We start from the raw sequence: 21826 nt of genomic DNA on the forward strand, positions 1-21826 counted from the left end.
GAAAAAGACAGATAAAGCCCACAAACAGATGACCCTCTGTGTCTGACATAAGCAGCAGAAGGACTGACGGTACAGCGTGGTTTACTGTAAACAAAGACGTGACCCCGACGTGATTTGAACACGCAACCTTCTGATCTGGAGTCAGACGCGCTACCGTTGCGCCACGAGGTCATTAGACGCCCACATTACTGTGTATGTGTGTGTTTGTCTGGTCAGAGCTCTCAGCAGCCTTCATTTCAGAGGCTATGTCCGCTTTCATCAGACATCGCAATCGTCAGATGGCCAAAACATCTCGACTGGCAGAGCCTTGATAGCTCAGTCGGTAGAGCATAAGACTTTTAATCTGAGGGTCCAGGGTTCAAGTCCCTGTTCGGGCGATGCTTTAGCTCCTTCCGACTCCCAGTGAAATCAACCTACTAGAAGACGCATTAATTAGAGCACTCAGCGGGCAAACAATGCCTTTTAGCCTAATAATAAATAACTCAGTATCGTTGTGTCACATGACTAACATAAGACCTTAGTTGATCACCTCAACAAGTCAGCAAGTTTCTCCACAAAACTGCCATTTCACACAGAACCATGAGTAAACCATCTTCATCTCAGCCCTCCTGAAAACAAACTCCAACCAGCATGAATTGTAAGTTGGTTTAAAGTGGTCTGGCTCTGTCTGACCAGCATTCCAGTCTTCAAAATTCAACTAATACTAGTCTGGTGTGCAGGTAACCATCAAAGGTCAACTTTCATTGCAGAATATAAAGAATAACAAACAAACAAACAAAACAGAAAAAACAGCCACGCCGTACCATGCTGTGTTTTCAGCCAGTAACACAGATACTGAGTAGTGTCCTGAGAGTTGGGTTCGAGCTCGTTTTCTACAGCATGATCTTTTACTCTAGCACACTCTTCCTCAGCTCATCTTCTTCTTAATCTTCTTCTCTCTTTCTTTCGCTCGCTCGCACGCGCGCACTCTCACCCTCTCTGCCGTTTTTTCGCATTTAAGCACGCACTCCCTCCTTGCTCGCTGGCGCTTGCGCTTTCCGTCCATGCATGGTATAGGTCGCTGTATGGAGAGGCATGATCTGGAGTCCTTCCAGAAAACCTGATTTTTCCTACCAACATACTTCAGATAGCCGTAAGAAAATGACCCCCTAAAGACGCGTGAGGGTCTATAAATGTTTGTGATCCATCCCGAGATAAAGAACAGTGAGATTGAAAAATGTTAATATGTTATTGCAGCAGCAATAATGATATGTAGCTCGTTTATTCATTCATTTCTGTGACTTAATTTAGTTAGAATTTCTATAAAGAAATGATATAAAAATAGAAAAAGACAGATAAAGCCCACAAACAGATGACCCTCTGTGTCTGACATAAGCAGCAGAAGGACTGACGGTACAGCGTGGTTTACTGTAAAGAAAGACGTGACCCCGACGTGATTTGAACACGCAACCTTCTGATCTGGAGTCAGACGCGCTACCGTTGCGCAACTAGGTCATTAGAAGCCCACATTACTGTGTATGTGTGTGTTTGTCTGGTCAGAGCTCTCAGCAGCCTTCATTTCAGAGGCTATGTCCGCTTTCATCAGACATCGCAATCGTCAGATGGCCAAAACATCTCGACTGGCAGAGCCCGGATAGCTCAGTCGGTAGAGCATCAGACTTTTAATCTGAGGGTCCAGGGTTCAAGTCCCTGTTCGGGCGATGCTTTAGCTCCTTCCGACTCCCAGTGAAATCAAGCTACTAGAAGACGCATTAATAAGAGCACTCAGCGGGCAAACAATGCCTTTTAGCCTAATAATAAATAACTCAGTATCGTTGTGTCACATGACTAACATAAGACCTTAGTTGATCACCTCAACAAGTCAGCAAGTTTCTCCACAAAACTGCCATTTCACACAGAACCATGAGTAAACCATCTTCATCTCAGCCCTCCTGAAAACAAGCTCCAACCAGCATGAATTGTAAGTTGGTTTAAAGTGGTGTGGCTCTGTCTGACCAGCATTCCAGTCTTCAAAATTCAACTAATACTAGTCTGGTGTGCAGGTAACCATCAAAGGTCAACTTTCATTGCAGAATATAAAGAATAACAAACAAACAAACAAAACAGAAAAAACAGCAACGCCGTACCATGCTGTGTTTTCAGCCAGCAACACAGATACTGAGTAGTGTCCTGAGAGTTGGGCTCGAGCTCGTTTTCTACAGCATGATCTTTTTCTCTAGCACACTCTTCCTCAGCTCATCTTCTTCTTAATCTTCATCTCTCTTTCTTTCGCTCGCTCGCACGCGCGCACTCTCACCCTCTCTGCCGTTTTTTCGCATTTAAGCACGCACTCCCTCCTTGCTCGCTGGCGCGTGCGCTTTCCGTCCATGCATGGTATAGGTCGCTGTATGGAGAGGCATGATCTGGAGTCCTTCCAGAAAACCTGATTTTTCCTACCAACATACTTCAGATAGCTGTAAGAAAATGACCCCCTAAAGACGCGTGAGGGTCTCTAAATGTTTGTGATCCATCCCGAGATAAAGAACAGTGAGATTGAAAAATATTAATATGTTATTGCAGCTGCAATAATGATATGTAGCTCGTTTATTCATTCATTTCTGTGACTTAATTTAGTTAGAATTTCTATAAAGAAATGATATAAAAATAGAAAAAGACAGATAAAGCCCACAAACAGATGACCCTCTGTGTCTGACATAAGCAGCAGAAGGACTGACGGTACAGCGTGGTTTACTGTAAACAAAGACGTGACCCCGACGTGATTTGAACACGCAACCTTCTGATCTGGAGTCAGACGCGCTACCGTTGCGCCACGAGGTCATTAGACGCCCACATTACTGTGTATGTGTGTGTTTGTCTGGTCAGAGCTCTCAGCAGCCTTCATTTCAGAGGCTATGTCCGCTTTCATCAGACATCGCAATCGTCAGATGGCCAAAACATCTCGACTGGCAGAGCCTTGATAGCTCAGTCGGTAGAGCATAAGACTTTTAATCTGAGGGTCCAGGGTTCAAGTCCCTGTTCGGGCGATGCTTTAGCTCCTTCCGACTCCCAGTGAAATCAACCTACTAGAAGACGCATTAATTAGAGCACTCAGCGGGCAAACAATGCCTTTTAGCCTAATAATAAATAACTCAGTATCGTTGTGTCACATGACTAACATAAGACCTTAGTTGATCACCTCAACAAGTCAGCAAGTTTCTCCACAAAACTGCCATTTCACACAGAACCATGAGTAAACCATCTTCATCTCAGCCCTCCTGAAAACAAACTCCAACCAGCATGAATTGTAAGTTGGTTTAAAGTGGTCTGGCTCTGTCTGACCAGCATTCCAGTCTTCAAAATTCAACTAATACTAGTCTGGTGTGCAGGTAACCATCAAAGGTCAACTTTCATTGCAGAATATAAAGAATAACAAACAAACAAACAAAACAGAAAAAACAGCCACGCCGTACCATGCTGTGTTTTCAGCCAGTAACACAGATACTGAGTAGTGTCCTGAGAGTTGGGTTCGAGCTCGTTTTCTACAGCATGATCTTTTACTCTAGCACACTCTTCCTCAGCTCATCTTCTTCTTAATCTTCTTCTCTCTTTCTTTCGCTCGCTCGCACGCGCGCACTCTCACCCTCTCTGCCGTTTTTTCGCATTTAAGCACGCACTCCCTCCTTGCTCGCTGGCGCTTGCGCTTTCCGTCCATGCATGGTATAGGTCGCTGTATGGAGAGGCATGATCTGGAGTCCTTCCAGAAAACCTGATTTTTCCTACCAACATACTTCAGATAGCCGTAAGAAAATGACCCCCTAAAGACGCGTGAGGGTCTATAAATGTTTGTGATCCATCCCGAGATAAAGAACAGTGAGATTGAAAAATGTTAATATGTTATTGCAGCAGCAATAATGATATGTAGCTCGTTTATTCATTCATTTCTGTGACTTAATTTAGTTAGAATTTCTATAAAGAAATGATATAAAAATAGAAAAAGACAGATAAAGCCCACAAACAGATGACCCTCTGTGTCTGACATAAGCAGCAGAAGGACTGACGGTACAGCGTGGTTTACTGTAAACAAAGACGTGACCCCGACGTGATTTGAACACGCAACCTTCTGATCTGGAGTCAGACGCGCTACCGTTGCGCAACTAGGTCATTAGAAGCCCACATTACTGTGTATGTGTGTGTTTGTCTGGTCAGAGCTCTCAGCAGCCTTCATTTCAGAGGCTATGTCCGCTTTCATCAGACATCGCAATCGTCAGATGGCCAAAACATCTCGACTGGCAGAGCCCGGATAGCTCAGTCGGTAGAGCATCAGACTTTTAATCTGAGGGTCCAGGGTTCAAGTCCCTGTTCGGGCGATGCTTTAGCTCCTTCCGACTCCCAGTGAAATCAAGCTACTAGAAGACGCATTAATAAGAGCACTCAGCGGGCAAACAATGCCTTTTAGCCTAATAATAAATAACTCAGTATCGTTGTGTCACATGACTAACATAAGACCTTAGTTGATCACCTCAACAAGTCAGCAAGTTTCTCCACAAAACTGCCATTTCACACAGAACCATGAGTAAACCATCTTCATCTCAGCCCTCCTGAAAACAAGCTCCAACCAGCATGAATTGTAAGTTGGTTTAAAGTGGTGTGGCTCTGTCTGACCAGCATTCCAGTCTTCAAAATTCAACTAATACTAGTCTGGTGTGCAGGTAACCATCAAAGGTCAACTTTCATTGCAGAATATAAAGAATAACAAACAAACAAACAAAACAGAAAAAACAGCAACGCCGTACCATGCTGTGTTTTCAGCCAGCAACACAGATACTGAGTAGTGTCCTGAGAGTTGGGCTCGAGCTCGTTTTCTACAGCATGATCTTTTTCTCTAGCACACTCTTCCTCAGCTCATCTTCTTCTTAATCTTCATCTCTCTTTCTTTCGCTCGCTCGCACGCGCGCACTCTCACCCTCTCTGCCGTTTTTTCGCATTTAAGCACGCACTCCCTCCTTGCTCGCTGGCGCGTGCGCTTTCCGTCCATGCATGGTATAGGTCGCTGTATGGAGAGGCATGATCTGGAGTCCTTCCAGAAAACCTGATTTTTCCTACCAACATACTTCAGATAGCTGTAAGAAAATGACCCCCTAAAGACGCGTGAGGGTCTATAAATGTTTGTGATCCATCCCGAGATAAAGAACAGTGAGATTGAAAAATATTAATATGTTATTGCAGCTGCAATAATGATATGTAGCTCGTTTATTCATTCATTTCTGTGACTTAATTTAGTTAGAATTTCTATAAAGAAATGATATAAAAATAGAAAAAGACAGATAAAGCCCACAAACAGATGACCCTCTGTGTCTGACATAAGCAGCAGAAGGACTGACGGTACAGCGTGGTTTACTGTAAAGAAAGACGTGACCCCGACGTGATTTGAACACGCAACCTTCTGATCTGGAGTCAGACGCGCTACCGTTGCGCAACTAGGTCATTAGAAGCCCACATTACTGTGTATGTGTGTGTTTGTCTGGTCAGAGCTCTCAGCAGCCTTCATTTCAGAGGCTATGTCCGCTTTCATCAGACATCGCAATCGTCAGATGGCCAAAACATCTCGGCTGGCAGAGCCCGGATAGCTCAGTCGGTAGAGCATCAGACTTTTAATCTGAGGGTCCAGGGTTCAAGTCCCTGTTCGGGCGATGCTTTAGCTCCTTCCGACTCCCAGTGAAATCAAGCTGCTAGAAGACGCATTAATAAGAGCACTCAGCGGGCAAACAATGCCTTTTAGCCTAATAATAAATAACTCAGTATCGTTGTGTCACATGACTAACATAAGACCTTAGTTGATCACCTCAACAAGTCAGCAAGTTTCTCCACAAAACTGCCATTTCACACAGAACCATGAGTAAACCATCTTCATCTCAGCCCTCCTGAAAACAAGCTCCAACCAGCATGAATTGTAAGTTGGTTTAAAGTGGTGTGACTCTGTCTGACCAGCATTCCAGTCTTCAAAATTCAACTAATACTAGTCTGGTGTGCAGGTAACCATCAAAGGTCAACTTTCATTGCAGAATATAAAGAATAACAAACAAACAAACAAAACAGAAAAAACAGCAACGCCGTACCATGCTGTGTTTTCAGCCAGCAACACAGATACTGAGTAGTGTCCTGAGAGTTGGGCTCGAGCTCGTTTTCTACAGCATGATCTTTTACTCTAGCACACTCTTCCTCAGCTCATCTTCTTCTTAATCTTCTTCTCTCTTTCTTTCGCTCGCTCGCACGCGCGCACTCTCACCCTCTCTGCCGTTTTTTCGCATTTAAGCACGCACTCCCTCCTTGCTCGCTGGCGCGTGCGCTTTCCGTCCATGCATGGTATAGGTCGCTGTATGGAGAGGCATGATCTGGAGTCCTTCCAGAAAACCTGATTTTTCCTACCAACATACTTCAGATAGCCGTAAGAAAATGACCCCCTAAAGACGCGTGAGGGTCTATAAATGTTTGTGATCCATCCCGAGATAAAGAACAGTGAGATTGAAAAATGTTAATATGTTATTGCAGCAGCAATAATGATATGTAGCTCGTTTATTCATTCATTTCTGTGACTTAATTTAGTTAGAATTTCTATAAAGAAATGATATAAAAATAGAAAAAGACAGATAAAGCCCACAAACAGATGACCCTCTGTGTCTGACATAAGCAGCAGAAGGACTGACGGTACAGCGTGGTTTACTGTAAACAAAGACGTGACCCCGACGTGATTTGAACACGCAACCTTCTGATCTGGAGTCAGACGCGCTACCGTTGCGCCACGAGGTCATTAGACGCCCACATTACTGTGTATGTGTGTGTTTGTCTGGTCAGAGCTCTCAGCAGCCTTCATTTCAGAGGCTATGTCCGCTTTCATCAGACATCGCAATCGTCAGATGGCCAAAACATCTCGACTGGCAGAGCCCGGATAGCTCAGTCGGTAGAGCATCAGACTTTTAATCTGAGGGTCCAGGGTTCAAGTCCCTGTTCGGGCGATGCTTTAGCTCCTTCCGACTCCCAGTGAAATCAAGCTACTAGAAGACGCATTAATTAGAGCACTCAGCGGGCAAACAATGCCTTTTAGCCTAATAATAAATAACTCAGTATCGTTGTGTCACATGACTAACATAAGACCTTAGTTGATCACCTCAACAAGTCAGCAAGTTTCTCCACAAAACTGCCATTTCACACAGAACCATGAGTAAACCATCTTCATCTCAGCCCTCCTGAAAACAAGCTCCAACCAGCATGAATTGTAAGTTGGTTTAAAGTGGTCTGGCTCTGTCTGACCAGCATTCCAGTCTTCAAAATTCAACTAATACTAGTCTGGTGTGCAGGTAACCATCAAAGGTCAACTTCCATTGCAGAATATAAAGAATAACAAACAAACAAACAAAACAGAAAAAACAGCCACGCCGTACCATGCTGTGTTTTCAGCCAGCAACACAGATACTGAGTAGTGTCCTGAGAGTTGGGTTCGAGCTCGTTTTCTACAGCATGATCTTTTACTCTAGCACACTCTTCCTCAGCTCATCTTCTTCTTAATCTTCTTCTCTCTTTCTTTCGCTCGCTCGCACGCGCGCACTCTCACCCTCTCTGCCGTTTTTTCGCATTTAAGCACGCACTCCCTCCTTGCTCGCTGGCGCTTGCGCTTTCCGTCCATGCATGGTATAGGTCGCTGTATGGAGAGGCATGATCTGGAGTCCTTCCAGAAAACCTGATTTTTCCTACCAACATACTTCAGATAGCCGTAAGAAAATGACCCCCTAAAGACGCGTGAGGGTCTATAAATGTTTGTGATCCATCCCGAGATAAAGAACAGTGAGATTGAAAAATGTTAATATGTTATTGCAGCAGCAATAATGATATGTAGCTCGTTTATTCATTCATTTCTGTGACTTAATTTAGTTAGAATTTCTATAAAGAAATGATATAAAAATAGAAAAAGACAGATAAAGCCCACAAACAGATGACCCTCTGTGTCTGACATAAGCAGCAGAAGGACTGACGGTACAGCGTGGTTTACTGTAAACAAAGACGTGACCCCGACGTGATTTGAACACGCAACCTTCTGATCTGGAGTCAGACGCGCTACCGTTGCGCAACTAGGTCATTAGAAGCCCACATTACTGTGTATGTGTGTGTTTGTCTGGTCAGAGCTCTCAGCAGCCTTCATTTCAGAGGCTATGTCCGCTTTCATCAGACATCGCAATCGTCAGATGGCCAAAACATCTCGACTGGCAGAGCCCGGATAGCTCAGTCGGTAGAGCATCAGACTTTTAATCTGAGGGTCCAGGGTTCAAGTCCCTGTTCGGGCGATGCTTTAGCTCCTTCCGACTCCCAGTGAAATCAAGCTACTAGAAGACGCATTAATAAGAGCACTCAGCGGGCAAACAATGCCTTTTAGCCTAATAATAAATAACTCAGTATCGTTGTGTCACATGACTAACATAAGACCTTAGTTGATCACCTCAACAAGTCAGCAAGTTTCTCCACAAAACTGCCATTTCACACAGAACCATGAGTAAACCATCTTCATCTCAGCCCTCCTGAAAACAAGCTCCAACCAGCATGAATTGTAAGTTGGTTTAAAGTGGTGTGGCTCTGTCTGACCAGCATTCCAGTCTTCAAAATTCAACTAATACTAGTCTGGTGTGCAGGTAACCATCAAAGGTCAACTTTCATTGCAGAATATAAAGAATAACAAACAAACAAACAAAACAGAAAAAACAGCAACGCCGTACCATGCTGTGTTTTCAGCCAGCAACACAGATACTGAGTAGTGTCCTGAGAGTTGGGCTCGAGCTCGTTTTCTACAGCATGATCTTTTTCTCTAGCACACTCTTCCTCAGCTCATCTTCTTCTTAATCTTCATCTCTCTTTCTTTCGCTCGCTCGCACGCGCGCACTCTCACCCTCTCTGCCGTTTTTTCGCATTTAAGCACGCACTCCCTCCTTGCTCGCTGGCGCGTGCGCTTTCCGTCCATGCATGGTATAGGTCGCTGTATGGAGAGGCATGATCTGGAGTCCTTCCAGAAAACCTGATTTTTCCTACCAACATACTTCAGATAGCTGTAAGAAAATGACCCCCTAAAGACGCGTGAGGGTCTATAAATGTTTGTGATCCATCCCGAGATAAAGAACAGTGAGATTGAAAAATATTAATATGTTATTGCAGCTGCAATAATGATATGTAGCTCGTTTATTCATTCATTTCTGTGACTTAATTTAGTTAGAATTTCTATAAAGAAATGATATAAAAATAGAAAAAGACAGATAAAGCCCACAAACAGATGACCCTCTGTGTCTGACATAAGCAGCAGAAGGACTGACGGTACAGCGTGGTTTACTGTAAAGAAAGACGTGACCCCGACGTGATTTGAACACGCAACCTTCTGATCTGGAGTCAGACGCGCTACCGTTGCGCAACTAGGTCATTAGAAGCCCACATTACTGTGTATGTGTGTGTTTGTCTGGTCAGAGCTCTCAGCAGCCTTCATTTCAGAGGCTATGTCCGCTTTCATCAGACATCGCAATCGTCAGATGGCCAAAACATCTCGGCTGGCAGAGCCCGGATAGCTCAGTCGGTAGAGCATCAGACTTTTAATCTGAGGGTCCAGGGTTCAAGTCCCTGTTCGGGCGATGCTTTAGCTCCTTCCGACTCCCAGTGAAATCAAGCTGCTAGAAGACGCATTAATAAGAGCACTCAGCGGGCAAACAATGCCTTTTAGCCTAATAATAAATAACTCAGTATCGTTGTGTCACATGACTAACATAAGACCTTAGTTGATCACCTCAACAAGTCAGCAAGTTTCTCCACAAAACTGCCATTTCACACAGAACCATGAGTAAACCATCTTCATCTCAGCCCTCCTGAAAACAAGCTCCAACCAGCATGAATTGTAAGTTGGTTTAAAGTGGTGTGACTCTGTCTGACCAGCATTCCAGTCTTCAAAATTCAACTAATACTAGTCTGGTGTGCAGGTAACCATCAAAGGTCAACTTTCATTGCAGAATATAAAGAATAACAAACAAACAAACAAAACAGAAAAAACAGCAACGCCGTACCATGCTGTGTTTTCAGCCAGCAACACAGATACTGAGTAGTGTCCTGAGAGTTGGGCTCGAGCTCGTTTTCTACAGCATGATCTTTTACTCTAGCACACTCTTCCTCAGCTCATCTTCTTCTTAATCTTCTTCTCTCTTTCTTTCGCTCGCTCGCACGCGCGCACTCTCACCCTCTCTGCCGTTTTTTCGCATTTAAGCACGCACTCCCTCCTTGCTCGCTGGCGCGTGCGCTTTCCGTCCATGCATGGTATAGGTCGCTGTATGGAGAGGCATGATCTGGAGTCCTTCCAGAAAACCTGATTTTTCCTACCAACATACTTCAGATAGCCGTAAGAAAATGACCCCCTAAAGACGCGTGAGGGTCTATAAATGTTTGTGATCCATCCCGAGATAAAGAACAGTGAGATTGAAAAATGTTAATATGTTATTGCAGCAGCAATAATGATATGTAGCTCGTTTATTCATTCATTTCTGTGACTTAATTTAGTTAGAATTTCTATAAAGAAATGATATAAAAATAGAAAAAGACAGATAAAGCCCACAAACAGATGACCCTCTGTGTCTGACATAAGCAGCAGAAGGACTGACGGTACAGCGTGGTTTACTGTAAACAAAGACGTGACCCCGACGTGATTTGAACACGCAACCTTCTGATCTGGAGTCAGACGCGCTACCGTTGCGCCACGAGGTCATTAGACGCCCACATTACTGTGTATGTGTGTGTTTGTCTGGTCAGAGCTCTCAGCAGCCTTCATTTCAGAGGCTATGTCCGCTTTCATCAGACATCGCAATCGTCAGATGGCCAAAACATCTCGACTGGCAGAGCCCGGATAGCTCAGTCGGTAGAGCATCAGACTTTTAATCTGAGGGTCCAGGGTTCAAGTCCCTGTTCGGGCGATGCTTTAGCTCCTTCCGACTCCCAGTGAAATCAAGCTACTAGAAGACGCATTAATTAGAGCACTCAGCGGGCAAACAATGCCTTTTAGCCTAATAATAAATAACTCAGTATCGTTGTGTCACATGACTAACATAAGACCTTAGTTGATCACCTCAACAAGTCAGCAAGTTTCTCCACAAAACTGCCATTTCACACAGAACCATGAGTAAACCATCTTCATCTCAGCCCTCCTGAAAACAAGCTCCAACCAGCATGAATTGTAAGTTGGTTTAAAGTGGTCTGGCTCTGTCTGACCAGCATTCCAGTCTTCAAAATTCAACTAATACTAGTCTGGTGTGCAGGTAACCATCAAAGGTCAACTTTCATTGCAGAATATAAAGAATAACAAACAAACAAACAAAACAGAAAAAACAGCCACGCCGTACCATGCTGTGTTTTCAGCCAGCAACACAGATACTGAGTAGTGTCCTGAGAGTTGGGTTCGAGCTCGTTTTCTACAGCATGATCTTTTACTCTAGCACACTCTTCCTCAGCTCATCTTCTTCTTAATCTTCTTCTCTCTTTCTTTCGCTCGCTCGCACGCGCGCACTCTCACCCTCTCTGCCGTTTTTTCGCATTTAAGCACGCACTCCCTCCTTGCTCGCTGGCGCTTGCGCTTTCCGTCCATGCATGGTATAGGTCGCTGTATGGAGAGGCATGATCTGGAGTCCTTCCAGAAAACCTGATTTTTCCTACCAACATACTTCAGATAGCCGTAAGAAAATGACCCCCTAAAGACGCGTGAGGGTCTATAAATGTTTGTGATCCATCCCGAGATAAAGAACAGTGAGATTGAAAAATGTTAATATGTTATTGCAGCAGCAATAATGATATGTAGCTCGTTTATTCATTCATTTCTGTGACTTAATTTAGTTAGAATTTCTATAAAGAAATGATATAAAAATAGAAAAAGACAGATAAAGCCCACAAACAGATGACCCTCTGTGTCTGACATAAGCAGCAGAAGGACTGACGGTACAGCGTGGTTTACTGTAAACAAAGACGTGACCCCGACGTGATTTGAACACGCAACCTTCTGATCTGGAGTCAGACGCGCTACCGTTGCGCCACGAGGTCATTAGACGCCCACATTACTGTGTATGTGTGTGTTTGTCTTGTCAGAGCTCTCAGCAGCCTTCATTTCAGAGGCTATGTCCGCTTTCATCAGACATCGCAATCGTCAGATGGCCAAAACATCTCAACTGGCAGAGCCCGGATAGCTCAGTCGGTAGAGCATCAGACTTTTAATCTGAGGGTCCAGGGTTCAAGTCCCTGTTCGGGCGATGCTTTAGCTCCTTCCGACTCCCAGTGAAATCAAGCTACTAGAAGACGCATTAATAAGAGCACTCAGCGGGCAAACAATGCCTTTTAGCCTAATAATAAATAACTCAGTATCGTTGTGTCACATGACTAACATAAGACCTTAGTTGATCACCTCAACAAGTCAGCAAGTTTCTCCACAAAACTGCCATTTCACACAGAACCATGAGTAAACCATCTTCATCTCAGCCCTCCTGAAAACAAGCTCCAACCAGCATGAATTGTAAGTTGGTTTAAAGTGGTCTGGCTCTGTCTGACCAGCATTCCAGTCTTCAAAATTCAACTAATACTAGTCTGGTGTGCAGGTAACCATCAAAGGTCAACTTTCATTGCAGAATATAAAGAATAACAAACAAACAAACAAAACAGAAAAAACAGCAACGCCGTACCATGCTGTGTTTTCAGCCAGCAACACAGATACTGAGTAGTGTTCTGAGAGTTGGGCTCGAGCTCGTTTTCTACAGCATGATCTTTTACTCTAGCACACTCTTCCTCAGCTCATCTTCTTCTTAATCTTCTTCTCTCTTTCTTTCGCTCGCTCGCACGCGCGCACTCTCACCCTCTCTGACGTTTTTTCGCATTTAAGCACGCACTCCCTCCTTGCTCGCTGGCGCGTGCGCTTTCCGTCCATGCATGGTATAGGTCGCTGTATGGAGAGGCATGATCTGGAGTCCTTCCAGAAAACCTGATTTTTCCTACCAACATACTTCAGATAGCCGTAAGAAAATGACCCCCTAAAGACGCGTGAGGGTCTATAAATGTTTGTGATCCATCCCGAGATAAAGAACAGTGAGATTGAAAAATGTTAATATGTTATTGCAGCAGCAATAATGATATGTAGCTCGTCTATTCATTCATTTCTGTGACTTAATTTAGTTAGAATTTCTATAAAGAAATGATATAAACATAGAAAAAGACAGATAAAGCCCACAAACAGATGACCCTCTGTGTCTGACATAAGCAGCAGAAGGACGGACGGTACAGCGTGGTTTACTGTAAAGAAAGACGTGACCCCGACGTGATTTGAACACGCAACCTTCTGATCTGGAGTCAGACGCGCTACCATTGCGCCACGAGGTCATTAGACGCCCACATTACTGTGTATGTGTGTGTTTGTCTGGTCAGAGCTCTCAGCAGCCTTCATTTCAGAGGCTATGTCCGCTTTCATCAGACATCGCAATCGTCAGATGGCCAAAACATCTCGACTGGCAGAGCCCGGATAGCTCAGTCGGTAGAGCATCAGACTTTTAATCTGAGGGTCCAGGGTTCAAGTCCCTGTTCGGGCGATGCTTTAGCTCCTTCCGACTCCCAGTGAAATCAAGCTACTAGAAGACGCATTAATTAGAGCACTCAGCGGGCAAACAATGCCTTTTAGCCTAATAATAAATAACTCAGTATCGTTGTGTCACATGACTAACATAAGACCTTAGTTGATCACCTCAACAAGTCAGCAAGTTTCTCCACAAAACTGCCATTTCACACAGAACCATGAGTAAACCATCTTCATCTCAGCCCTCCTGAAAACAAGCTCCAACCAGCATGAATTGTAAGTTGGTTTAAAGTGGTCTGGCTCTGTCTGACCAGCATTCCAGTCTTCAAAATTCAACTAATACTAGTCTGGTGTGCAGGTAACCAACAAAGGTCAACTTTCATTGCAGAATATAAAGAATAACAAACAAACAAACAAAACAGAAAAAACAGCCACGCCGTACCATGCTGTGTTTTCAGCCAGCAACACAGATACTGAGTAGTGTCCTGAGAGTTGGGTTCGAGCTCGTTTTCTACAGCATGATCTTTTACTCTAGCACACTCTTCCTCAGCTCATCTTCTTCTTAATCTTCTTCTCTCTTTCTTTCGCTCGCTCGCACGCGCGCACTCTCACCCTCTCTGCCGTTTTTTCGCATTTAAGCACGCACTCCCTCCTTGCTCGCTGGCGCTTGCGCTTTCCGTCCATGCATGGTATAGGTCGCTGTATGGAGAGGCATGATCTGGAGTCCTTCCAGAAAACCTGATTTTTCCTACCAACATACTTCAGATAGCCGTAAGAAAATGACCCCCTAAAGACGTGTGAGGGTCTATAAATGTTTGTGATCCATCCCGAGATAAAGAACAGTGAGATTGAAAAATGTTAATATGTTATTGCAGCAGCAATAATGATATGTAGCTCGTTTATTCATTCATTTCTGTGACTTAATTTAGTTAGAATTTCTAAAAAGAAATGATATAAAAATAGAAAAAGACAGATAAAGCCCACAAACAGATGACCCTCTGTGTCTGACATAAGCAGCAGAAGGACTGACGGTACAGCGTGGTTTACTGTAAACAAAGACGTGACCCCGACGTGATTTGAACACGCAACCTTCTGATCTGGAGTCAGACGCGCTACCGTTGCGCCAAGAGGTCATTAGACGCCCACATTACTGTGTATGTGTGTGTTTGTCTGGTCAGAGCTCTCAGCAGCCTTCATTTCAGAGGCTATGTCCGCTTTCATCAGACATCGCAATCGTCAGATGGCCAAAACATCTCGACTGGCAGAGCCTGGATAGCTCAGTCGGTAGAGCATCAGACTTTTAATCCGAGGGTCCAGGGTTCAAGTCCCTGTTCGGGCGATGCTTTAGCTCCTTCCGACTCCCAGTGAAATCAAGCTACTAGAAGACGCATTAATTAGAGCACTCAGCGGGCAAACAATGCCTTTTAGCCTAATAATAAATAACTCAGTATCGTTGTGTCACATGACTAACATAAGACCTTAGTTGATCACCTCAACAAGTCAGCAAGTTTCTCCACAAAACTGCCATTTCACACAGAACCATGAGTAAACCATCTTCATCTCAGCCCTCCTGAAAACAAGCTCCAACCAGCATGAATTGTAAGTTGGTTTAAAGTGGTCTGGCTCTGTCTGACCAGCATTCCAGTCTTCAAAATTCAACTAATACTAGTCTGGTGTGCAGGTAACCATCAAAGGTCAACTTTCATTGCAGAATATAAAGAATAACAAACAAACAAACAAAACAGAAAAAACAGCCACGCCGTACCATGCTGTGTTTTCAGCCAGTAACACAGATACTGAGTAGTGTCCTGAGAGTTGGGTTCGAGCTCGTTTTCTACAGCATGATCTTTTACTCTAGCACACTCTTCCTCAGCTCATCTTCTTCTTAATCTTCTTCTCTCTTTCTTTCGCTCGCTCGCACGCGCGCACTCTCACCCTCTCTGCCGTTTTTTCGCATTTAAGCACGCACTCCCTCCTTGCTCGCTGGCGCTTGCGCTTTCCGTCCATGCATGGTATAGGTCGCTGTATGGAGAGGCATGATCTGGAGTCCTTCCAGAAAACCTGATTTTTCCTACCAACATACTTCAGATAGCCGTAAGAAAATGACCCCCTAAAGACGCGTGAGGGTCTATAAATGTTTGTGATCCATCCCGAGATAAAGAACAGTGAGATTGAAAAATGTTAATATGTTATTGCAGCTGCAATAATGATATGTAGCTCGTTTATTCATTCATTTCTGTGACTTAATTTAGTTAGAATTTCTATAAAGAAATGATATAAAAATAGAAAAAGACAGATAAAGCCCACAAACAGATGACCCTCTGTGTCTGACATAAGCAGCAGAAGGACTGACGGTACAGCGTGGTTTACTGTAAAGAAAGACGTGACCCCGACGTGATTTGAACACGCAACCTTCTGATCTGGAGTCAGACGCGCTACCGTTGCGCAACAAGGTCATTAGAAGCCCACATTACTGTGTATGTGTGTGTTTGTCTGGTCAGAGCTCTCAGCAGCCTTCATTTCAGAGGCTATGTCCGCTTTCATCAGACATCGCAATCGTCAGATGGCCAAAACATCTCGACTGGCAGAGCCCGGATAGCTCAGTCGGTAGAGCATCAGACTTTTAATCTGAGGGTCCAGGGTTCAAGTCCCTGTTCGGGCGATGCTTTAGCTCCTTCCGACTCCCAGTGAAATCAAGCTACTAGAAGACGCATGAATAAGAGCACTCAGCGGGCAAACAATGCCTTTTAGCCTAATAATAAATAACTCAGTATCGTTGTGTCACATGACTAACATAAGACCTTAGTTGATCACCTCAACAAGTCAGCAAGTTTCTCCACAAAACTGCCATTTCACACAGAACCATGAGTAAACCATCTTCATCTCAGCCCTCCTGAAAACAAGCTCCAACCAGCATGAATTGTAAGTTGGTTTAAAGTGGTGTGGCTCTGTCTGACCAGCATTCCAGTCTTCAAAATTCAACTAATACTAGTCTGGTGTGCAGGTAACCATCAAAGGTCAACTTTCATTGCAGAATATAAAGAATAACAAACAAACAAACAAAACAGAAAAAACAGCAACGCCGTACCATGCTGTGTTTTCAGCCAGCAACACAGATACTGAGTAGTGTCCTGAGAGTTGGGCTCGAGCTCGTTTTCTACAGCATGATCTTTTACTCTAGCACACTCTTCCTCAGCTCATCTTCTTCTTAATCTTCTTCTCTCTTTCTTTCGCTCGCTCGCACGCGCGCACTCTCACCCTCTCTGCCGTTTTTTCGCATTTAAGCACGCACTCCCTCCTTGCTCGCTGGCGCGTGCGCTTTCCGTCCATGCATGGTATAGGTCGCTGTATGGAGAGGCATGATCTGGAGTCCTTCCAGAAAACCTGATTTTTCCTACCAACATACTTCAGATAGCCGTAAGAAAATGACCCCCTAAAGACGCGTGAGGGTCTATAAATGTTTGTGATCCATCCCGAGATAAAGAACAGTGAGATTGAAAAATGTTAATATGTTATTGCAGCAGCAATAATGATATGTAGCTCGTTTATTCATTCATTTCTGTGACTTAATTTAGTTAGAATTTCTATAAAGAAATGATATAAAAATAGAAAAAGACAGATAAAGCCCACAAACAGATGACCCTCTGTGTCTGACATAAGCAGCAGAAGGACTGACGGTACAGCGTGGTTTACTGTAAACAAAGACGTGACCCCGACGTGATTTGAACACGCAACCTTCAGATCTGGAGTCAGACGCGCTACCGTTGCGCCACGAGGTCATTAGACGCCCACATTACTGTGTATGTGTGTGTTTGTCTGGTCAGAGCTCTCAGCAGCCTTCATTTCAGAGGCTATGTCCGCTTTCATCAGACATCGCAATCGTCAGATGGCCAAAACATCTCGACTGGCAGAGCCCGGATAGCTCAGTCGGTAGAGCATCAGACTTTTAATCTGAGGGTCCAGGGTTCAAGTCCCTGTTCGGGCGATGCTTTAGCTCCTTCCGACTCCCAGTGAAATCAAGCTACTAGAAGACGCATTAATAAGAGCACTCAGCGGGCAAACAATGCCTTTTAGCCTAATAATAAATAACTCAGTATCGTTGTGTCACATGACTAACATAAGACCTTAGTTGATCACCTCAACAAGTCAGCAAGTTTCTCCACAAAACTGCCATTTCACACAGAACCATGAGTAAACCATCTTCATCTCAGCCCTCCTGAAAACAAGCTCCAACCAGCATGAATTGTAAGTTGGTTTAAAGTGGTCTGGCTCTGTCTGACCAGCATTCCAGTCTTCAAAATTCAACTAATACTAGTCTGGTGTGCAGGTAACCAACAAAGGTCAACTTTCATTGCAGAATATAAAGAATAACAAACAAACAAACAAAACAGAAAAAACAGCCACGCCGTACCATGCTGTGTTTTCAGCCAGCAACACAGATACTGAGTAGTGTCCTGAGAGTTGGGTTCGAGCTCGTTTTCTACAGCATGATCTTTTACTCTAGCACACTCTTCCTCAGCTCATCTTCTTCTTAATCTTCTTCTCTCTTTCTTTCGCTCGCTCGCACGCGCGCACTCTCACCCTCTCTGCCGTTTTTTCGCATTTAAGCACGCACTCCCTCCTTGCTCGCTGGCGCTTGCGCTTTCCGTCCATGCATGGTATAGGTCGCTGTATGGAGAGGCATGATCTGGAGTCCTTCCAGAAAACCTGATTTTTCCTACCAACATACTTCAGATAGCCGTAAGAAAATGACCCCCTAAAGAGGCGTGAGGGTCTATAAATGTTTGTGATCCATCCCGAGATAAAGAACAGTGAGATTGAAAAATGTTAATATGTTATTGCAGCAGCAATAATGATATGTAGCTCGTTTATTCATTCATTTCTGTGACTTAATTTAGTTAGAATTTCTAAAAAGAAATGATATAAAAATAGAAAAAGACATATAAAGCCCACAAACAGATGACCCTCTGTGTCTGACATAAGCAGCAGAAGGACTGACGGTACAGCGTGGTTTACTGTAAACAAAGACGTGACCCCGACGTGATTTGAACACGCAACCTTCTGATCTGGAGACAGACGCGCTACCGTTGCGCCAAGAGGTCATTAGACGCCCACATTACTGTGTATGTGTGTGTTTGTCTGGTCAGAGCTCTCAGCAGCCTTCATTTCAGAGGCTATGTCCGCTTTCATCAGACATCGCAATCGTCAGATGGCCAAAACATCTCGACTGGCAGAGCCTGGATAGCTCAGTCGGTAGAGCATCAGACTTTTAATCCGAGGGTCCAGGGTTCAAGTCCCTGTTCGGGCGATGCTTTAGCTCCTTCCGACTCCCAGTGAAATCAACCTAATAGAAGACGCATTAATTAGAGCACTCAGCGGGCAAACAATGCCTTTTAGCCTAATAATAAATAACTCAGTATCGTTGTGTCACATGACTAACATAAGACCTTAGTTGATCACCTCAACAAGTCAGCAAGTTTCTCCACAAAACTGCCATTTCACACAGAACCATGAGTAAACCATCTTCATCTCAGCCCTCCTGAAAACAAGCTCCAACCAGCATGAATTGTAAGTTGGTTTAAAGTGGTCTGGCTCTGTCTGACCAGCATTCCAGTCTTCAAAATTCAACTAATACTAGTCTGGTGTGCAGGTAACCATCAAAGGTCAACTTTCATTGCAGAATATAAAGAATAACAAACAAACAAACAAAACAGAAAAAACAGCCACGCCGTACCATGCTGTGTTTTCAGCCAGTAACACAGATACTGAGTAGTGTCCTGAGAGTTGGGTTCGAGCTCGTTTTCTACAGCATGATCTTTTACTCTAGCACACTCTTCCTCAGCTCATCTTCTTCTTAATCTTCTTCTCTCTTTCTTTCGCTCGCTCGCACGCGCGCACTCTCACCCTCTCTGCCGTTTTTTCGCATTTAAGCACGCACTCCCTCCTTGCTCGCTGGCGCTTGCGCTTTCCGTCCATGCATGGTATAGGTCGCTGTATGGAGAGGCATGATCTGGAGTCCTTCCAGAAAACCTGATTTTTCCTACCAACATACTTCAGATAGCCGTAAGAAAATGACCCCCTAAAGACGCGTGAGGGTCTATAAATGTTTGTGATCCATCCCGAGATAAAGAACAGTGAGATTGAAAAATGTTAATATGTTATTGCAGCTGCAATAATGATATGTAGCTCGTTTATTCATTCATTTCTGTGACTTAATTTAGTTAGAATTTCTATAAAGAAATGATATAAAAATAGAAAAAGACAGATAAAGCCCACAAACAGATGACCCTCTGTGTCTGACATAAGCAGCAGAAGGACTGACGGTACAGCGTGGTTTACTGTAAACAAAGACGTGACCCCGACGTGATTTGAACACGCAACCTTCTGATCTGGAGTCAGACGCGCTACCGTTGCGCCACTAGGTCATTAGAAGCCCACATTACTGTGTATGTGTGTGTTTGTCTGGTCAGAGCTCTCAGCAGCCTTCATTTCAGAGGCTATGTCCGCTTTCATCAGACATCGCAATCGTCAGATGGCCAAAACATCTCGACTGGCAGAGCCCGGATAGCTCAGTCGGTAGAGCATCAGACTTTTAATCTGAGGGTCCAGGGTTCAAGTCCCTGTTCGGGCGATGCTTTAGCTCCTTCCGACTCCCAGTGAAATCAAGCTGCTAGAAGACGCATTAATAAGAGCACTCAGCGGGCAAACAATGCCTTTTAGCCTAATAATAAATAACTCAGTATCGTTGTGTCACATGACTAACATAAGACCTTAGTTGATCACCTCAACAAGTCAGCAAGTTTCTCCACAAAACTGCCATTTCACACAGAACCATGAGTAAACCATCTTCATCTCAGCCCTCCTGAAAACAAGCTCCAACCAGCATGAATTGTAAGTTGGTTTAAAGTGGTGTGACTCTGTCTGACCAGCATTCCAGTCTTCTAAATTCAACTAATACTAGTCTGGTGTGCAGGTAACCATCAAAGGTCAACTTTCATTGCAGAATATAAAGAATAACAAACAAACAAACAAAACAGAAAAAACAGCAACGCCGTACCATGCTGTGTTTTCAGCCAGCAACACAGATACTGAGTAGTGTCCTGAGAGTTGGGCTCGAGCTCGTTTTCTACAGCATGATCTTTTACTCTAGCACACTCTTCCTCAGCTCATCTTCTTCTTAATCTTCTTCTCTCTTTCTTTCGCTCGCTCGCACGCGCGCACTCTCACCCTCTCTGCCGTTTTTTCGCATTTAAGCACGCACTCCCTCCTTGCTCGCTGGCGCGTGCGCTTTCCGTCCATGCATGGTATAGGTCGCTGTATGGAGAGGCATGATCTGGAGTCCTTCCAGAAAACCTGATTTTTCCTACCAACATACTTCAGATAGCCGTAAGAAAATGACCCCCTAAAGAGGCGTGAGGGTCTATAAATGTTTGTGATCCATCCCGAGATAAAGAACAGTGAGATTGAAAAATGTTAATATGTTATTGCAGCAGCAATAATGATATGTAGCTCGTTTATTCATTCATTTCTGTGACTTAATTTAGTTAGAATTTCTAAAAAGAAATGATATAAAAATAGAAAAAGACATATAAAGCCCACAAACAGATGACCCTCTGTGTCTGACATAAGCAGCAGAAGGACTGACGGTACAGCGTGGTTTACTGTAAACAAAGACGTGACCCCGACGTGATTTGAACACGCAACCTTCTGATCTGGAGACAGACGCGCTACCGTTGCGCCAAGAGGTCATTAGACGCCCACATTACTGTGTATGTGTGTGTTTGTCTGGTCAGAGCTCTCAGCAGCCTTCATTTCAGAGGCTATGTCCGCTTTCATCAGACATCGCAATCGTCAGATGGCCAAAACATCTCGACTGGCAGAGCCTGGATAGCTCAGTCGGTAGAGCATCAGACTTTTAATCCGAGGGTCCAGGGTTCAAGTCCCTGTTCGGGCGATGCTTTAGCTCCTTCCGACTCCCAGTGAAATCAACCTAATAGAAGACGCATTAATTAGAGCACTCAGCGGGCAAACAATGCCTTTTAGCCTAATAATAAATAACTCAGTATCGTTGTGTCACATGACTAACATAAGACCTTAGTTGATCACCTCAACAAGTCAGCAAGTTTCTCCACAAAACTGCCATTTCACACAGAACCATGAGTAAACCATCTTCATCTCAGCCCTCCTGAAAACAAGCTCCAACCAGCATGAATTGTAAGTTGGTTTAAAGTGGTC

General features: G+C 44.1%; 34 non-coding genes across 34 annotated transcripts; 17 read left to right on the plus strand and 17 right to left on the minus strand.

Moving 5' to 3' along the window:
• Positions 1 to 99: 99 nt before the first annotated feature.
• On the minus strand, positions 100 to 171 carry trnaw-cca (transfer RNA tryptophan (anticodon CCA)). Its single transcript has one exon. It is a non-coding gene; the product is annotated as a tRNA-Trp (tRNA).
• Positions 172 to 304: 133 nt separating this feature from the next.
• On the plus strand, positions 305 to 377 carry trnak-uuu (transfer RNA lysine (anticodon UUU)). The gene has a single exon. It is a non-coding gene; the product is annotated as a tRNA-Lys (tRNA).
• A 1045-nt stretch (positions 378 to 1422) lies between these two features.
• Positions 1423 to 1494, minus strand: trnaw-cca (transfer RNA tryptophan (anticodon CCA)). The gene has a single exon. It is a non-coding gene; the product is annotated as a tRNA-Trp (tRNA).
• A 133-nt stretch (positions 1495 to 1627) lies between these two features.
• On the plus strand, positions 1628 to 1700 carry trnak-uuu (transfer RNA lysine (anticodon UUU)). Its single transcript has one exon. It is a non-coding gene; the product is annotated as a tRNA-Lys (tRNA).
• Positions 1701 to 2745: 1045 nt separating this feature from the next.
• trnaw-cca (transfer RNA tryptophan (anticodon CCA)) lies at positions 2746 to 2817 on the minus strand. Its single transcript has one exon. It is a non-coding gene; the product is annotated as a tRNA-Trp (tRNA).
• A 133-nt stretch (positions 2818 to 2950) lies between these two features.
• trnak-uuu (transfer RNA lysine (anticodon UUU)) lies at positions 2951 to 3023 on the plus strand. Its single transcript has one exon. It is a non-coding gene; the product is annotated as a tRNA-Lys (tRNA).
• Positions 3024 to 4068: 1045 nt separating this feature from the next.
• Positions 4069 to 4140, minus strand: trnaw-cca (transfer RNA tryptophan (anticodon CCA)). Its single transcript has one exon. It is a non-coding gene; the product is annotated as a tRNA-Trp (tRNA).
• A 133-nt stretch (positions 4141 to 4273) lies between these two features.
• On the plus strand, positions 4274 to 4346 carry trnak-uuu (transfer RNA lysine (anticodon UUU)). Its single transcript has one exon. It is a non-coding gene; the product is annotated as a tRNA-Lys (tRNA).
• A 1045-nt stretch (positions 4347 to 5391) lies between these two features.
• On the minus strand, positions 5392 to 5463 carry trnaw-cca (transfer RNA tryptophan (anticodon CCA)). The gene has a single exon. It is a non-coding gene; the product is annotated as a tRNA-Trp (tRNA).
• A 133-nt stretch (positions 5464 to 5596) lies between these two features.
• trnak-uuu (transfer RNA lysine (anticodon UUU)) lies at positions 5597 to 5669 on the plus strand. Its single transcript has one exon. It is a non-coding gene; the product is annotated as a tRNA-Lys (tRNA).
• A 1045-nt stretch (positions 5670 to 6714) lies between these two features.
• On the minus strand, positions 6715 to 6786 carry trnaw-cca (transfer RNA tryptophan (anticodon CCA)). The gene has a single exon. It is a non-coding gene; the product is annotated as a tRNA-Trp (tRNA).
• Positions 6787 to 6919: 133 nt separating this feature from the next.
• trnak-uuu (transfer RNA lysine (anticodon UUU)) lies at positions 6920 to 6992 on the plus strand. The gene has a single exon. It is a non-coding gene; the product is annotated as a tRNA-Lys (tRNA).
• A 1045-nt stretch (positions 6993 to 8037) lies between these two features.
• Positions 8038 to 8109, minus strand: trnaw-cca (transfer RNA tryptophan (anticodon CCA)). Its single transcript has one exon. It is a non-coding gene; the product is annotated as a tRNA-Trp (tRNA).
• Positions 8110 to 8242: 133 nt separating this feature from the next.
• Positions 8243 to 8315, plus strand: trnak-uuu (transfer RNA lysine (anticodon UUU)). The gene has a single exon. It is a non-coding gene; the product is annotated as a tRNA-Lys (tRNA).
• Positions 8316 to 9360: 1045 nt separating this feature from the next.
• On the minus strand, positions 9361 to 9432 carry trnaw-cca (transfer RNA tryptophan (anticodon CCA)). The gene has a single exon. It is a non-coding gene; the product is annotated as a tRNA-Trp (tRNA).
• A 133-nt stretch (positions 9433 to 9565) lies between these two features.
• On the plus strand, positions 9566 to 9638 carry trnak-uuu (transfer RNA lysine (anticodon UUU)). Its single transcript has one exon. It is a non-coding gene; the product is annotated as a tRNA-Lys (tRNA).
• A 1045-nt stretch (positions 9639 to 10683) lies between these two features.
• Positions 10684 to 10755, minus strand: trnaw-cca (transfer RNA tryptophan (anticodon CCA)). Its single transcript has one exon. It is a non-coding gene; the product is annotated as a tRNA-Trp (tRNA).
• Positions 10756 to 10888: 133 nt separating this feature from the next.
• trnak-uuu (transfer RNA lysine (anticodon UUU)) lies at positions 10889 to 10961 on the plus strand. The gene has a single exon. It is a non-coding gene; the product is annotated as a tRNA-Lys (tRNA).
• A 1045-nt stretch (positions 10962 to 12006) lies between these two features.
• trnaw-cca (transfer RNA tryptophan (anticodon CCA)) lies at positions 12007 to 12078 on the minus strand. Its single transcript has one exon. It is a non-coding gene; the product is annotated as a tRNA-Trp (tRNA).
• Positions 12079 to 12211: 133 nt separating this feature from the next.
• trnak-uuu (transfer RNA lysine (anticodon UUU)) lies at positions 12212 to 12284 on the plus strand. The gene has a single exon. It is a non-coding gene; the product is annotated as a tRNA-Lys (tRNA).
• A 1045-nt stretch (positions 12285 to 13329) lies between these two features.
• Positions 13330 to 13401, minus strand: trnaw-cca (transfer RNA tryptophan (anticodon CCA)). The gene has a single exon. It is a non-coding gene; the product is annotated as a tRNA-Trp (tRNA).
• A 133-nt stretch (positions 13402 to 13534) lies between these two features.
• On the plus strand, positions 13535 to 13607 carry trnak-uuu (transfer RNA lysine (anticodon UUU)). The gene has a single exon. It is a non-coding gene; the product is annotated as a tRNA-Lys (tRNA).
• A 1045-nt stretch (positions 13608 to 14652) lies between these two features.
• On the minus strand, positions 14653 to 14724 carry trnaw-cca (transfer RNA tryptophan (anticodon CCA)). Its single transcript has one exon. It is a non-coding gene; the product is annotated as a tRNA-Trp (tRNA).
• Positions 14725 to 14857: 133 nt separating this feature from the next.
• trnak-uuu (transfer RNA lysine (anticodon UUU)) lies at positions 14858 to 14930 on the plus strand. The gene has a single exon. It is a non-coding gene; the product is annotated as a tRNA-Lys (tRNA).
• A 1045-nt stretch (positions 14931 to 15975) lies between these two features.
• On the minus strand, positions 15976 to 16047 carry trnaw-cca (transfer RNA tryptophan (anticodon CCA)). Its single transcript has one exon. It is a non-coding gene; the product is annotated as a tRNA-Trp (tRNA).
• A 133-nt stretch (positions 16048 to 16180) lies between these two features.
• trnak-uuu (transfer RNA lysine (anticodon UUU)) lies at positions 16181 to 16253 on the plus strand. The gene has a single exon. It is a non-coding gene; the product is annotated as a tRNA-Lys (tRNA).
• Positions 16254 to 17298: 1045 nt separating this feature from the next.
• On the minus strand, positions 17299 to 17370 carry trnaw-cca (transfer RNA tryptophan (anticodon CCA)). The gene has a single exon. It is a non-coding gene; the product is annotated as a tRNA-Trp (tRNA).
• A 133-nt stretch (positions 17371 to 17503) lies between these two features.
• Positions 17504 to 17576, plus strand: trnak-uuu (transfer RNA lysine (anticodon UUU)). The gene has a single exon. It is a non-coding gene; the product is annotated as a tRNA-Lys (tRNA).
• Positions 17577 to 18621: 1045 nt separating this feature from the next.
• On the minus strand, positions 18622 to 18693 carry trnaw-cca (transfer RNA tryptophan (anticodon CCA)). The gene has a single exon. It is a non-coding gene; the product is annotated as a tRNA-Trp (tRNA).
• A 133-nt stretch (positions 18694 to 18826) lies between these two features.
• trnak-uuu (transfer RNA lysine (anticodon UUU)) lies at positions 18827 to 18899 on the plus strand. The gene has a single exon. It is a non-coding gene; the product is annotated as a tRNA-Lys (tRNA).
• A 1045-nt stretch (positions 18900 to 19944) lies between these two features.
• trnaw-cca (transfer RNA tryptophan (anticodon CCA)) lies at positions 19945 to 20016 on the minus strand. The gene has a single exon. It is a non-coding gene; the product is annotated as a tRNA-Trp (tRNA).
• A 133-nt stretch (positions 20017 to 20149) lies between these two features.
• Positions 20150 to 20222, plus strand: trnak-uuu (transfer RNA lysine (anticodon UUU)). Its single transcript has one exon. It is a non-coding gene; the product is annotated as a tRNA-Lys (tRNA).
• A 1045-nt stretch (positions 20223 to 21267) lies between these two features.
• trnaw-cca (transfer RNA tryptophan (anticodon CCA)) lies at positions 21268 to 21339 on the minus strand. The gene has a single exon. It is a non-coding gene; the product is annotated as a tRNA-Trp (tRNA).
• A 133-nt stretch (positions 21340 to 21472) lies between these two features.
• Positions 21473 to 21545, plus strand: trnak-uuu (transfer RNA lysine (anticodon UUU)). Its single transcript has one exon. It is a non-coding gene; the product is annotated as a tRNA-Lys (tRNA).
• The last annotated feature ends 281 nt before the right edge of the window (positions 21546 to 21826 follow it).

Source organism: Salminus brasiliensis, chromosome 6 (assembly GCF_030463535.1).
Source record: "Salminus brasiliensis chromosome 6, fSalBra1.hap2, whole genome shotgun sequence".
NCBI classification, from domain to species: Eukaryota; Metazoa; Chordata; class Actinopteri; order Characiformes; family Bryconidae; genus Salminus; species Salminus brasiliensis.